This window comes from Taeniopygia guttata, chromosome 3, assembly GCF_048771995.1.
Source record: "Taeniopygia guttata chromosome 3, bTaeGut7.mat, whole genome shotgun sequence".
NCBI lineage: Eukaryota > Metazoa > Chordata > Aves > Passeriformes > Estrildidae > Taeniopygia > Taeniopygia guttata.
The window spans coordinates 106,227,639-106,234,214 of record NC_133027.1 but is presented as its reverse complement, the minus strand read 5'-3'; positions in this window follow the sequence as shown (position 1 = coordinate 106,234,214).

Below are 6,576 nucleotides of genomic sequence, written 5' to 3'. Positions count from 1 at the left end.
TTGAAGGCAAAAATTGACTACTGTAGCTGATAAATACCACATCTCTTGGTGTTTGCCTCTACCATTGTTTCCTGGCCATCCAGCAATCCATTTTTAAGCTAATGTTATTCTGACTATGGAGCAATAACCTTCAACTTGGGTACTGTAGTGATGGGACAGAAGCTCGGATTGAAATGATCAGTCTTTGCCCATCCAGCACATTTTGACTTTTACAGGGTAAGGTGCACTCATACATGCAGTTTGTCAGATGTGGGGGCAGCAACCTCCAGCAGGCAGAATCAGCAACCTCTTCCACTGGCATGGTAAGAGCTAGAAGTCCACAGCCCAAGCCACAAAGGTTTGGTTTCAGGAGTATCTTGCCTGCTGCTTAAAGAAGACAGCGTCAACAGTACCACACCAAAATGTTAAAATCTGATTTATTATCCACCTGCATGGCTGTTTGCCACTCAACCTTCTTCTCTGGTCACTGCAGGATGCTCTAGCATGTTCTGGCAGCTTTGTCCAGCTTCTGCAGGGGGGAAGACACAGTTCTGGTCTCTGAATTTCCAGATGGACACTGAGAGGAAGCAGCAGTTAAAAGGAGTATGTGGAAATAAAGAATATCTTATGAAGAAGCACTGCTAAAACAACTTACTGGGCCACCTTGGGTCTAATTCCATACAGCATGGTTTTGTTTATGCTCTTGGAATAATAATTCACAGAGATAGTGAATAGCCCCAAAACAAATGCTTTATTGTAGAGATGTTCAGCAGAGCTGTTTGATAAAAAATTCCACCTGGATTTCTCCCTCAGCAAGCCCATCTCACCCTCCAGCATGTCCCTGCCACACGCTTGGGGAAGAAGCACTGCTCCCTGCTTGTGGTTAGGAAAGGGCTCTCTCCATTTGAAGAGGGTTTGCTTTCTCTCCTGGCTACTTGTTTGTCTCCTGGTAGAGCTGTGGAAGCTCTTGCGAAATGTGTGGGTTACCAGAAGAAAACATTGCTCTGCCTTGTTTACAGAACCCAAGCTCCCTTAAAACAAACCAAAAATGGTTAAAGTGAGTACCTTGTGTCCTTCTTCAAAGGGTGGCCAGCACACAGATGGCTGACCCAGGGCACAGGCTGAATGCATCTTTTGAGAAATATAATTTGGTCTTTTCTTCTCATTTGGTGATGGGAAGAGTAAATTGCCTTTTTCCTGAATGGAATATCCCTTTTCAGATGTTTTGGAGGAGTCAGTCCTGCAAAGCCAAAGTAGTGAACATGAATTGTCCATGTACAATTGTCAGTATGAAAAGGACATATGGGCTTGGTGAAGCTACATCTACAAGCCTAGGCCAAATTTGGAGTAAAATCTGGTAGTAAAGTATCTTGAATATGAGCAGGGAAGCTTACATTTGTAATCCAGCCCTGAACACAGGTCTCAGCTCTTTTCTCTTGCCTTCAGATGATCTGCTAGGTCTTCTGGGGCTATCCATTTTCATAATTTGAATATATGGTCAGAGGCTGGGATTCAACTTAGACTTCTCTGCAATGTAAACAATAGAGTCTGGGATGAGGTGAAACATACCCCAGACTTCCACTGATAAACTAAATAGGTCTCGGAGAACTCTAAGGTGTGATTATCTGACTAGCTCCAGTTTAGACACCTACAATATAGCCCCCTAAAATTAGGAAAGATGGATCCTAGTGAAGGAAATGAGTGTGAGTCGATCTTGTAAAACTTTACTCACTCTGGTACTGAGCACCAGAATTTAAATTTTTCCTTTCTTTACTGGCTACTGCAAAGAAGTAGATAAGAATTTCACCCATGGAAGGCTTTGCAGGGGTAACTCCTCCTTGTCAGTGTAGCCAAAGTTCCTGTTGGAGAGCCAGAGGCACTCTTCTGAGAGCTGAAAAGTATGGATTGATGGAACACTCCATCGTGCCCTCACCACCAGGAGAAAATCAGTACATGATCAGTCCTAGATCTAAGAGAATCATAAATTACCTAGGCAGCCTCTTCTCTGAGGGTGAATGTGGATCACCTGGGAATGGCTCTGCAGGAGACCTTCACAAGGACTGGAACTTGCCCTTCATGTCAATAATATTTTGCTTAAATCCTGTGAAGGCCTCTATAGCCACAGTGACTTTGAGTACTTACCCTGTACTTGCTCGTGACCCCACAAATACAAACAGGGCCTTAGCAAAGGGCTGAAGGGCTTCTTGCCAGCTCTCAGACCTTCCAGTCACCTCCCAGACCTCCACCCACTCATTTCCTGAATGGCACCTTTCAGAGTTCTTACCACACCACCGAAGAAGCAGGTGCTAATCCCAACTCTAAATAAATATTTCCTGTGTCCTTTATGGTCAAATCTGAACCATAGTGGCCTTCTTCAAATTTCCTGCCTACTCATCCCAGGGAAAGAATGAGAGTTCATGTTTTCTTTGTACATTGTCACCACCAGATAAGATCACTGTTACTACAAGGTGTATGTATGACTAAGAGCAGAGCTGGTATTTGTGTTCAGGGTACAGTGTCATGGTCTCAGACTCCAGGTCTACAAAAAAAAGATAATAATAATAATAAAAAATATATAATACCCATGAATCTTGCATTTGAAGAAGACTTTAAATTTGCTGCTGAGACAAGATTGAATATTGGCTGCCCTTGATCTCAGAACATTATTACATTAGGTGCAGGAGTCAGCTTATGGCGATTCAAATGCCTGTAAATATATATAAACACAAAGCCCCCCAGATTTAATTTCTGCTGCATCAGACTTAAAAGAGAAAGCCAATGTCCAGTATTTCTGATCCTTCTCCTTTGCTCCAGTAATGCTCATATGGGATACAGTGACAGGAACATCGTGCAGAGCACACTGATATATCACCCTGACCCTAAGGACTAAACCATCAGACAATATTATTCAGTCAAATTATATTCAGCTCTGTACAAACATCTAAAATAGATGAGCTTGAAAGAAGAAATGCTGCTCCCAGACATTTCTAAGGCATTTGCAAAAAGATACGACTCAGGATTTTAGTGTTCTTCTTGTTTTCATTACTCTGCGCTCAAGTATTGGCCAAGTATCAAAGCTCCTGAAAGAAACAAGACAACTGGGATATGCAAAAAATGGGAAAAGAGCCCTCAAACTGTCCCTTGAAAGAAAGACTTCTTTTCTCTGAAGTTTTAGTCTTTCCTGCAAGGTTTCATTTTTACTATATTCTTAAATCAATCTACAGTGATTCTTTAATTACGCTGCTATCGATACAGCAACAGTATATCCTAAAAGCATTATAAATTCATACTGAAATTAATCTGCCTAGACCCCAGGGTTCAGACTACCATGTGCAGTCTCAACATACAATGCTCTTTTGTTTTGCCCTTCTAATTTAGCCTTTGGAAAGTCCTCTGTGACAGCCAAATCAAGTGTTTTCAGAGAGTGGCAATTCTTGCAGCAACTTTTCATCAATCATTTCCACTTTCTTCTCTTTTAAAAAAAGTGTGTTCAATTTCCACTTTAATTAAGAAGCTGAAAACACAAGGTGAGGCATAAATAACAGAAAGACTGTAGAAAATAGATGTCACCAGCAGAGCTGGCTATCTCCAGAAATGAAATGGACTTTTCCATGTGATTGAAGCACTGCTTTTAATAGCATCAAATGTTAACTACTGTATATCTCAGTGATCTAAATTGAGTCATATAAAACCTTGTCCTTATCATCAGGAAAATAAATAAACACAATAGAAATGTGACACCCTCCTGTAAAGCTGTACCAGTATGATACTTATTGCTGTAGGACACTGTAAGTCCTTTCTCCTCTCCTATGAATCCTTCAGAAAAAAAAGAAAAGTAGGATTTTACCAGAGGAGAAATTCTGTGAGATGCCAAGGGAATGTTTCATAGCTTCCATTTTGCAGGACTTCATCATTTTGGTTATTTTTTCCCTAGAATTCTGGAAGACAAAAACCACCCTTACTGAAATTTAAAAAAAAAACCAAACAAAAACATCAAAGGACCAGCAGTGGTGATAATGTCTCAATATTTTTTATTTTTTAATTGAAATGAAATAGTATTATTTTATTTCATTGGCTATGGCCCACATAATGCCTGAGGTTTAGTGTGTCAGGGCCAGAAGCTCTTTCTGAGCACTTTCACCAGCTGCCTAATTTTTCTTTTGCCATATATGTGCCTTCTACAAAGAGTTCTGCTGAACAACATCTTTCCAGTATTTTTATTTAGAGGTTAATGTATGGTGTGGTTGCCTGTGTCAGCAAGGCACTGGAGCTGATGATTCAGGAGGTCCAGCCCTGTGTGTTTGGTTTCACAGATTTATGGCTCTGGCCAAGAAGAGGAACTTATCCGAGTCTCAGGTGTCCTTGCAACAGCTCAGGAAATGGTAGGATCAAGCCCAGCAGGAAGTTTCTGCTCCCTATAGGTGGATTACAGCAAAACCAATATTGCTTCTCTATCCACTCTCAGCCCCCAGTTTTTTTTTGCAATCAGCATTTTCCCACAAGACTTCCTTGGCATTTATTATTCTAGTGTGATCTAAGCTTGGACAGTGTAACCTAGGGCATGACGTACCTTTTTAGAACTCTGTGGAATAAGTTCTCTGCCTTCAGTGATTTAGGGATAAAGGCAGAGGAATAGACTAAATCAGTGGAGAAGAGGGGAAAATTTGGGTTGCTGGATTAAAGGAGGGAGAAGAAGGTGGCCAGCCTGCTGTGCCAGCAAAGCACCAGCATGTACTGATGGTGGGGTCAGAGGATGCAAATTATTTCACCAGGGAGTCTAGGAAAGCAATTACCTAAAATCACTGGACAATGGAGAATTAGAGGTGGAGTAAAACAACAGATGACTTGGCTCTGAATGGCAGAACCTCTATTAGCCTTGCTGTGCTAATTCTCTCACCTATAACTCAGAAGCAATAATAAGAATACTGATCTCCAGGGCTTTTTAGGTTTTTACCATGCAATTTATAAATGCTATTTGTACAGCACTGACTTCAACTGGCTACTTAATGTGAATAGGCACTTAGGAAGGAGGCACACAGCAAGTGATGCCTGCACCTTAACAGTGCAGACAGCAACTCTGCAAAGAAAAATGCAATGACCTCTTCAGGGTATTTTCCTCCTTCTTCATGTACAGACTGCAGATTTTCAGCCAGGGGTCCCAATGAATGAGAAAGGTGCTGCTGTGAGATCTATGCACACCCTGCTCCAAGCCAGGTTTCCTCCCTGGCAGTGCACCAGGGCCAGGTGGACTCCCTGGCCATAGAGATTCCTGACTGTGGATTTCCTTCTCAGGCTCAGGGGGATGCAAAAGCCCAGAGTGGCAGAAAAACGCACCTATAAATTAAAATTATTCTGGTTTTAATAACCAGAGTCAGGCAGAGAGAGGAGTGTGTATGTAAGCATATTTGAAGAGAGGAACTCCCTTTACCTAGTGAAAGAAGCAAAAGTTACTCAGGTGGTTAAGCTGAGTATATAAGTATATACTGGCAGCTGTGACTGAATAACTGCTTTAGAGGTGTGACCCCTTGATCAAGCAACTAAAAACTTTCAAAATGTTATGTTTGAGAGAATGAAGTTTTCTTTTATTTAACACGGTATGTCATAGAAATGAAATAATCACAGAATCCTTCTGAAGTTGGTAGGTGAGGCCATCATGTTACTTTCATAACCCTGAGCACTGATGAAACCTCAGTTATTGAAAAAGTAATGATACATCTGAGCAGAGAAGAGCAAAGTTCTGTTCCCAGAACTGAAAGATAAAGTACAAGCACTGTAGTTTTTCAGAATGCTTTTCCCGGTTCTCTTGATATTTTCAAAGGAGGAGTTAAACAGGAGTCAAAATTAATCTGCCCTGAAACAAAATACACTTTAGTTCAGAAAGATACGGTCAAATTTCGTCAATCACATCACTATCACATTTTACTGCGCCTGTTAAGAGCTCAATTAAACCTGAGAAACATTTACAAAGTGAATTTTTTTTAAAGCTACCTTGATTACCCCCTGTTCCTGGTCTGAACCATGTGCCCTCCCTCACTGCAGTACGTGCTATAAACAACTGCCCTGAGGGGGGAGAATAGGAAGTGGGAGATTATTACATCAGGTAATTATTACTATTAAATATATACCTGTATATAGATATGTACATATATTTTAATGCTACAAAAGCTTGGCAGGATACAGCATGGATCTATGTATGACACATAAACATGAAAGTTTGGCCTCATTCTTTATTGCAAAATATTTATATAGGGAAAATTGGTTAAAATTGTTCGGCATCCATGCAAGCTGAGAATATTCCAAAGCACCACAAAGCCAAGTGATTCTACAACACACAAGAGCTGTTCTTGCAAAAATTTAGTTTTTAATGCTATAATTATTCTGTAAGCTGGACTCGAATATAGAAACATTTTGTAAAGTCAAATTTTATTTATACAAACAGGCAAAACAATCTGGGAAATCTATTATTAGATTGTGCTGCCATAAGATGTTTCAGAAGTGAGAAGGATGATTTCTGAGAAACAAGAGATTGGAAAGACTTTCCTACTCCATTATAGAGTGTAAAGCTGTGGACATTCAGCACTTTAATTTCCACTCTGG